The sequence below is a fragment of the Oryzias latipes genome, chromosome 7 (genome assembly GCF_002234675.1).
Source record: "Oryzias latipes chromosome 7, ASM223467v1".
Lineage (NCBI taxonomy): Eukaryota > Metazoa > Chordata > Actinopteri > Beloniformes > Adrianichthyidae > Oryzias > Oryzias latipes.
In genome coordinates this window covers 2,435,700-2,445,505 of record NC_019865.2, presented here as the reverse complement: position 1 = coordinate 2,445,505, position 9,806 = coordinate 2,435,700, and the positions used below count along the sequence as shown (strand labels likewise).

General features: G+C 40.5%; 1 long non-coding RNA gene across 1 annotated transcript; it reads left to right on the top strand.

The window, feature by feature from the left end:
- Nucleotides 1–6,340, top strand: LOC111947640. Its single transcript, XR_002873502.1, has 4 exons — nt 1–113; nt 1,077–1,175; nt 5,210–5,292; nt 6,055–6,340. It is a non-coding gene; the product is annotated as an uncharacterized LOC111947640 (long non-coding RNA).
- Nucleotides 6,341–9,806: the final 3,466 nt, after the last annotated feature.

Here is a 9,806-nt window from a genome sequence, read left to right as displayed (position 1 = left end):
ACACCTGATCCAGGTAATCAGCAGCAAGAAGCCCAGTGAGCTGGAAAGCAGGCATGGTGGTGGACCACGAGGACGGGGATGCAGAGGATTTTGTGTCAGGAAAATCTTTCAAGGTAAAGCTAACCCAAATCAAAGATGACAATCATGAGGATGGTTCGCTCTGGAGACACCTAAAGGGAGCAGCCAGAAGACGAAGAACAAGCAGTTTGGTGGAGCTGATCTGTAGAGTGTGTTCACCACACTAAAGTATGAGCACATACCAGGAAGAAACGGCATGAATGACTAGACCTGCTCGTCCTCCGACAATCAAAAAACGCCTTCAGCTATTCACTTTAAGACAAATTATGCCTGAATTCTGCTTCATTGGATTTCTGCTGTGTACTTTTTATCCCATCTTGTTGAATGGCTCTTCAATAACCTTCTTTGGTTTCCTTCCGGTGGTCTGCTGGAAGGTTTACCTGCTCCCACACTGCACCAGAATTCACTTGCAAGTGCACAGAGACCCTCACAGTTCAAAGGTTGTTTTGTTTGTCGGTGAAGGTTCTCGTATATCCAGGTGACTTCCAAGTGACTGATGAAGCCACTTTAACCTTTGTGCTGTCTTAGGCACGTTAACATTGGGAGTTGGGTCATCTAGACCCACTAGACAATGCTCTGAACCTTTTTTCTTCAATGATTTGTGGTCTTCACTGGTGTCCATGGATTACATGAAATCTTTCCACCTTTATCCACCTTTTGTCATGGTAGGGAGAACACGTCAACGTAAGGGTGGGGTCATAGGATAGCAGAAGGGTTAAGACAATCATTAGGTACCATAGCCACCTTGTTCTTCTGTCTCTGTCCTAGCATTGCACCAGTTTGGGCTAAACTAAATCAGAGTTGAAACACAAAGGGTCACATGGTGACCAAAAGGAATCTTTTCCGAAGGAGGCACTGCTCACATTTAGAGGCTAAAACGATGCTTTCACAATTCTATCTGACACACGCCTTTTATGATTTTACACTCTAAAAATGATCAAACTCTTTGAACCATGAAGATTCATTTCAACTAACCAGTTCTGTTGGTTTCATCACAGGTTAGGAGAATAAATCAAAGTGGAGTTCTTACCATGAGCTGGACCGGGCTGTTCCTCCATGTGCTTCCTCTGCTGCAGTCCGGAGAACCAGAGGCACCGGTGTGTGCAGTTCAAACCCAGCCAGGAGCCCAACTGCTCCCTGTCAAGAGCGCTCGTCTACCTCCTTGGCATCTCATTGATGAGTGGGAACTAAGGAGAGGAGAAAAGTTCGGCATTGTCTCTTCATATTTACTGATTTTTTTTTTTTTTTTTTTTTTTTTTTTCTTTAAAGGGAAATTTGCAATCAGTAAATAACCCATCCAGAAACAGTGGGCCACTCTGACAGTACGAACTCTCTGGTCACAGAACGCTCCACTATGGAAGCGTTTCCGTGGCACAACTAAAAATAAAAGTCAACACCAGAAATGCTTTTTTTCATTCTAGAAAGGAACCTGCATTTATTGACTTAAAATTAAAATGAAAAAACAATCTGCCAAACTGCTTTCTCTTTCTTCTTCAACACCGCTCATTTGATATTTCATTTTCAAAAAGTTCTCTTGTAAATGTGCAGCAAAATTCAATGAATCTTTGTTGAAAAAGAAAAAGCGGTTTGGCGGATTAATTTTTCTTTTTAATTTTGAGTCAACAAAAGCAGCTTCCTTTTGAAAAGCAAAAATCATTTCTGGTATTGACTTTTATTTTTAATCATGCTACAGAAACGCTTCCATACTCTACGGGTTTCTCAGCCACAACTAAAGAAGACACCAAGGCCGAATCCAAATCTTTCCCCTTCCCCTACATTTAGCCCTCCAGAGAGAGAGTTACATAGTTTTAATTCGACTGTTGACGTCATCATTAGTCGCGAGTCATTCGCATTAGTGTGTAGCTGCCAGCGATCGGAAAATGTATACCAACTTCAGTTTTATGATTTTAAAAGTCACGCCAAAAACAAAAGGTCAGTAGTTACGTTTACATGGAAACTTCTGTGCTTCAGAGCACACCCACATGAAGAAATGGGTTTCTCCCAAGTGTTTTTAGCCTGCAGATGTTCCCCCTCTAGGTAAGTTCTGGCTGATTATGAAATATCATCAGTTTTCCAAAGTTTCAGCCCAAACTGCAGTGTGTTTGTGTGGGGGAGGGAAAATGAAAAGTTACTCAATAGCGTTTTTCAATGTTTCAGATTGACTCAAACAGTAAACATAGCCACAGAAGTCTCATTAAAGACTCTGCTTTTGTTCAGGAAGTGGATCTCCAAAACACATGCAATTGATTTTCTTTGGAGCAACCCAAGAGTTTTATTGTTAGAAATAAGGTCAACATGAGCAGTAGCAGTGTCAATAAAAGGCTGCCTTACCTCAATAATGTTTAAGGGGGAGCGTCATGCATTTCTGCTCTGCAGAAAGACTTCATTTCAGATTTGTAGTGCAAGAATAGATTATAAAGTTTATGTCCATGTTGGAACCAATAAATACATTTGACATAAAGATTCATTTCTACATTCTCCAGTCACATCTTCATAAAAACATTTGTGTAACCCTTGTGCTATCCTAGACACTTTAACATTGGGAGTTGGGTCATCTAGACCCACTAGACAGTGCTCTGAACCTTTTTTCTTCAATGATTTGTGATCTTCACTGGTGTCCATGGATTACAGGAAATCTTTCCACCTTTATCCACGTTTGTCATGGTAGGGAGAACACGTCAAAGTAAGGGTGGGGTCATCTGGACCCCATTGGATAGCACAAGGGATAATGGAAGTTTATTAGACTTTGAGGAATGTCACAAATATTGACTTTCTTGGGAGAAACAACAGCTATAATGCAAAAACACTCACTGGATGGATGCAAATCCATCCATCTTCTAAATCTCTCCGTCTATCCCAGCTACTGTTAGATGAAGGTGGGAGACACCCTGGACAGGTCGCCAGACCACAATCACACACATATGCACACATTCCCTCCTTCTGGGCAATTTAGAATCATCAGTTAACCCATGAAGCTGCTTTTTGGACTTCAGGAGCAAACTGGGGTGTCCAGAGAAAACCCATGCAAGCACGGGGAGAACGTGCAAACTCCACACGGAAACATTCCAACCTTGAACTAACGCTGTGAAACACCTCTATCCAGACAAGAAATGGATTTCTTCATCAGGACCATGGCTGGCCAAATGTTCCCCACACAGAAGCTTAACAAAGAAGAAGAATAACAAATTTTTTTTATGTTTTTAAATGTGATTCTAGAAATGCACACTCCCCCTTTTTCTGCTAGTGTGGTACAATCCAAAGTTTTCTGCAGTTCATAAAGGTTTAATATCATCATGAAGTGGGAGGGTTCTACCACAACTGAAATGGACGAATGTGGACCTTGGTTTGAACTTTGTGCTGAAGTCACACAACTCTCAAATAACAGCTGAGGGGGGAAGATGTAGATGATATGTTTTGCTGCAGATGTCCGTCCATCCATCCATCCATCCCCAAACACACGTCATTCCTTGTGTAGTTATGGGGTTACTGGAGCCTAGGGCTGCACGATATGAAGAAAATGCGCGATATGCGATATTAGTGATCAATATTGCGATGACAATATTACTTGCGATATATGAACAAATAGCAAAACAACCAAAAAAATAATTTCCATTTCAACTGCAACAGTTTAATTTAAATAAGAGTCAGCATACCTTTAATTATACTCCAAATGAAACTATTCTACATGGGAGGGGAGCATCTAACATAAAAAAAGGGCTCTGTCCAATTGGTCAAATGCATAAATGGATTTGTTTTATTCGCCAAATACTTCAAGCTGCCATAAGATTGTTTTAGCACTTTTAAAGTAACCATTTATTGCAATTTTTGCCCTCTTTTGCGATATGCATATTGCACAGCTTGATATTGCGATAACAATAAATTTGCGATATATTGTCCAGGCCTACTGGAGCCTATCCCAACCTCTGTTGGGTGAAGGTGGGGTACACCCTGGAGGGATTGGCAATCCGTCCAGATGGCAGGAAGCTGAAGTTTTTGGAGAAAAAACCTTGGGACGCACAGGAAGAACGTGGAAACAGAACGTTTCCAGGTGGGATTTGAACTACAACCTTTTCACAGTGAGGTGACGACCCACGAGGGACATCTGCGCACGTTGACGAATGACGAACACAAGAAACACTTATGGATTACGTATATCACGCATGTATCACGAAAGACGGAAATGTCATCCGTGGGCGATGTGCAGATTGTGCGTAGCGTCAGTGTGACACGGTCTTAAAGGGGAGTAGAGTAGGCAAAAGCTGAACGCTTGGAGACCTGAACCAGTTTGACAAGATGAAACCCTCACCATAAACAACCACCACCAAGACTGTACACACAATATCCTGACTTCTACATGTTCAATTCAAACAACAAAAAAGGTTTTTGCAAAAATCACGACATCAGTAGTTCCAAGAAAGGCCTTACCAGAGAAATTAAACGTTTTTTACAAATGTTTCTCAGTAAAACGTTTCAAACATCAAAAATCCAGTAGGAAAATAAAACTTAAAATCATAAAATATAGCAAAAAAGAATTACTGTTTTTTTCACCAAACGCTAAAACAAGTCAATCAAATAGACATCAGTTGGAAAGAAATTTTTTTTTGTGTCGTTTCATGGCAGAGAAAGCTTCTCATTGGAGGAACCAGTATCATTACATGCAGTGGAGTCATAACAATAATGGAAACTTCTCGGAAAAAGCGAAAACGGTTTTAACCCTTGTGCTATCTTAGATGACCCCCCCCTTCCATTGACGTGTTCTCCCTACCATGACAAAGGTGGATAAAGGTGGAAAGATTTCATGTAATCCATGGACACCAGTGAAGATCACAAATCATTGAAGAAAAAAGGTTCAGAGCACTGTAGTGGGTCTAGATGACCCCACTCCCAATGTTAAAGTGCCAAGGATAGAACAAGGGTTACACTGCATTCTATGTTTATTCCATCATTCAGTCTCTTTTTCTCCCATGTCTGCAGCACATCCACATTTAGAGAACATGTGTCTGGTGTTTGAATGTACAGAATTGTTTTCTAAATCTTTGAGCCAATAGGATTTGGATACTGAGTTACTTTTAGGAAAATGTTTGGCTAAAACAGAAGTTTTTTTTGTTTTTTTTGTTTTTTTTAATTTTAGCGTCAGCAGCTTTGAGTGAGACTGAACAATGAGACGAGATGGCGGCCGAGGAAGGTGAACCCAAACCACAAAAGGAGAATCCAGTAAGATGTGTGCTCGCTTGACTGATCAGCTCTACTCCATCACTTCAATTCATCTGCAAGCATCGCTGCAGCATTTCTTCATCCTCAGCCCGGGGCGTGACCTTTGCAGTTCCCCCGTGAATATTAAATGCTGATATTCCTGCCCATATCAGTGATGACTGGGGAATTTTCATGCAGAACATCAACGTGTCAGGTTTCCACCCCCCCCGCACCAAAGAAAAGGATGTGGTTGTTCAGATGAGAGTCTGCTGCTCACATTACTGCATGGGTGACACATGCAGAAATCTGAGCATGTATGATGAGGTCACATGATGTGTGCCAGTCTCTGCTTCATTTGTTCCTTATGAAGTCTTTTACGGATAAGTGGATGAGAGGCTCAGATAGAAGCTCTAGGACTCAAAGCTTCATGTTCTGGTCATGTAACTCCACCTTCTAAAATAAGTAAACATAAATATTTTGGTCTCTAGTTTTCCTAATTGGAAGGATAAAGAACAAAAAAGAAAAAATTCTCATTAAACTGTGGATTAAAGTCCAACTACAAACCATCAAGGGCAGCTTTTCCTGGTAAACATTCAACTAATTAAATGTTTTAAAACAGATTCCTTTACATCCCAAGGAGCTGCACATGCGTTGACTCTGTTTTATTATTTAAAAGAAATTGCAACAAACCAAATTCCATCTTTAAAATTGTTTTGATGAAAAATAATCACACCGGTAAAGCTTCAGTCCAGAGAATGATGAGTATTTTTCTTCTTTTCACAGACAGACACGTTAATCATGGGAGCAGCCAAATTCTCACAGACGCACGATCGCTGCAGATTCAAAGACCAACTCCAATGAAAGTTGTCTTTTTGGTGTTTTAACATGTTCTTATAGAGTTTTCTCATAATGGAGAACACATATAAAGAAAGTAAAGTTTGAATTTACTTTTCTTTATTCACATCGTTGTGACCTTGAAGCAGACGACAAAATGCTGTTTTAAAAAAAAGAACTGTATTTGTGACGTAGAAGCTTTAAAGGACAGGAAAACAAGCTGCCTGCTCTGCTCCATTCTGATGCATCCACTGTCAGACTAACAGATCCACGAAAGTCTTTGATTTCCTCGTCTGAGCTGGAATCTGGATCAGAACTGGACGGCTGGAGAGCTCTGATGTTGCTGCCATTTTTGTTGCACCGCTAATGCTTGGTTGGGCTCGTGAGGGGCTGTATTGGTCCGAGTTGCCCTGAATCAAAGTTTATTTTGGCAATTACTGCCGCCAATCAGGTGTGAGCTTGTTGTAAGTCCACACCCCTTCCACTGAAAGGAGGCATCAAATTTTCATGGAGGCATCTAATTGGTCAGTTTACTACCTGTAAAACTTGAATTATAGAAAAAAGTATTATGAAGAAAAATGAGAATTATCAAGAACATGTTATTAAAAAAGGTATCAGAGCAAGAATGGTTCTTCTGACCAATAGAATGACTGAGTAATGGCTGTTTATTTCTCTACAGAAGTCTATGGGTACTTCCTATGTGGAACGCCAGAGGGGCGGGGTTACTCAGTTTAGTTTTCTTATATTATGGATGATGGGAAATAGGGGCGGCCTTCCTTCACACCAATAATTTTACCCACAATTCCTGCTAAACTGCAAAAACGATGTCCTCCAAATGACACAGATTTTTTTAAACTGCGCCTAAAATCTGTGTCATAATCATGGTTAAAAGACCACTAGGAACGCTTACAGTGCAGTGCTGTCCTTTTCTGGTGCATTTGAAAATGATAAATAAATAATAAACAAATTCTTATCATGGATGTACTGTATTAATAATAAATAAAACCAAATAGAAAACCAAAATGTAAAATTACTACATTGCTTTTCGACGTTAACTGAACAAATCTCTGCCTTTTTTACTTTCATAAGCTTGTGGCTGTCCCCAGATAGTCCCATCATATTTTCCATATAACAAACAAAATCTTTCCCTTTTGCACTGCGTTGTCTTTAAATAGGCCCAAAAAAATGTCCACGGTTCAACAAAAAACTTTTATTTCGAGAACAAATTTCTAATCAATAAGACGTGTTTTCCTCAAACTGAGTTTGTGTCGTGTTGAAAATATTTCTTGATCAGATTCTTTTTCTCGCAAGTCAGAAAATAAAACATTTTTTTTTCAAGAAAAAGGTATTTTTAATTTCTTAAGATTCCGTTTTTGCTGTGCGGTTTATCAAAAATGTCAAACATTTTAGTTTAAACACCTCTACACCTAAATGCATTGGCTAAACATGTAATAATCTACAATTGGTTAACACATCATCGGGGTGGGGGGGGGGCACTGCGCAGTAAAGATATTTAAACATTTTAACGCCAGGACTTGTTTTTTGAAGTAATATTTTAAAAAAATAAACCTGCAGTTTCTATCAAACGATGGGCTGTTTAATGAGGAACATGCAGGTATTTTTTAATAAAAAAATACACGCATCGCCACAGAGCCATTAATTAATTTACCTTTCTTCTCTTTTTCCCTCCAAAATTCCAGAAACAAACAAACCAAAAATGTAAGGAGCATTACCATCTAGATGGAGGTGTGTGTTTCGGTTTCTCTGACCCACCATCACACTTATATTTATGCCGACATAAAAGACTATATTTCAGAGCTTTCATTCACGTCTCTGGCTGATCCCGTCACACTTTCATTTCACATTCATTTCCGGCAAAATTGACATTCAGGACTTCAAACAACAAATGGAAAAAGCTTTTATCCCCTGCCAGCAGCTGAATTCTTCCACCAACTTACAATGCGAAAGAGGAGAGCGCGCAGAAATATTTTGGCTGCTGACATTTTAAGTGAAAACGCAGAAAAAAGCGTGCCGGCCTTGCCTCTAATGTGGCTCTAAGTGTGCGAGGCTTGACAGCCAGCAGCAGAGCTCGGCGAGAAGGAAAACATGTTCCACCGGCTCCAAAATCTCCCTCCTTCATTTTGTGGCTGGCTTCTATCTTCCTCCATCTCTGCCACCTTCCAACAGAGCCTTGATCATCAATGCCCATTTCATTCCACAAACGCCGCCTGATGCCAAATCATAATTAAAATCTCCACAGAGAGCTGCCTGAGAAAGAAGCTAATTAGCCATTAAAATAAAACCCTGTTTTCTCCTTTTTTCCTTCCTTTTTAGAAGGGGGGGGGCATTTAGAGACACAAAACATTGACTTCTTTAGCTCGAATGCTCGAGAGTCAAGGTCTGTGCACGTTGAGATCTTCTTTTCCTTTCCTTTTGTGGTTTGTGTTGCCTCACGAATCTCTGTTTTGCGTTTAATCAGTGACAAAAATCCCAGATTCTTGTGACTAAATTTGACTCTAGAAGCTAAAGGTAGCAGCAATAACGCAGAAATATCATAAAGGACTAGATGGAGGAAGGGGTGCAAGTCAAAAACTGGAAAGAAAGATTGAAAGAGAAAAGCGAGGACAGAGGCCATTAGACAGAAGGAAAGAGAAAAAAAAGAAAGTGGGTGGTTTCAGAGCGGAGGCTCAAAGGATGGCCGAGCGACTTTGCTCTTGTTGTGTCTTCGCTTGATCTCTATCTTGCAAACGGTGCACACCCACGCAAATAGGTGTATCCACACACACGCACACACGCAGGCTGAAAGGCCACGCATCTTGCTTTTTGTCTTTTCAGACGGCGTCTGTAATTACAGCCAGGCCAGTGATGAGCGGCAGGAGCGGCGGCTGATGTTTCGACCAATCTGGAGATTTCAGGGCTCAGTGATAAATAAAAAAGCAAAGAGACAGTCTTTTGTTTGCATTGTTGCAAATGATAACACAAAAAAGGGGACCTGTTGGTGCAGATGATCTGCAACACTGCTGCTGCTTTTTTTTGCTCCTTTTATTGGCCGCTATTCACTTTTTTTCAAGGATTCCCCATGTGTTTCAATTGAGGCAAAAATTCTGGAAATCCTGGAATATCTTGAAAAGTTCAAGGATTTGAAGGAGCAAAAGTCACAGCTGGAAAAAGCTGAAAGAACTGAACATTTTTACAGTTGAATGGTTGAAATAGTTAAAAATTGTGGAAGGAGTTAAGCGGCAAAAAACGACAGAAGATACTAGAATAAAGACCGGAAACAGGAAAACAATGAGCAATATAGCAGATATTCATCTTTATGGCATTCAACAAATTATGATGTTTTTGGCCAAAATCAAAAAGATTGTTGTCATAGTTTCTGCAGGACGTCATTAGAAATTCACCTCTGAGCTGTGGGCAGGACCGTTGGTACAGAACAATCCCACCTTTCCCTCCCAGACACTGAGAGCTCTCTGTTTACACTCTCTCCCACTAGCATCCCCCCCCCCAGACTCCAGCTCAGACGAGAGAAACAAAGACGCACATGGATCCATTTGTCTGCAGGTAGACGCATCAGAATGGAGCAGAGCAGAGAGCTTGTGGTCTCCCCAGCAAAGATTCTACACCACATGATCTTTTTCAAAGCTGCATTTTTTTCATTTGCTCCTGATTTACAACAATATACAGTCAGAAATGCAGTTTTG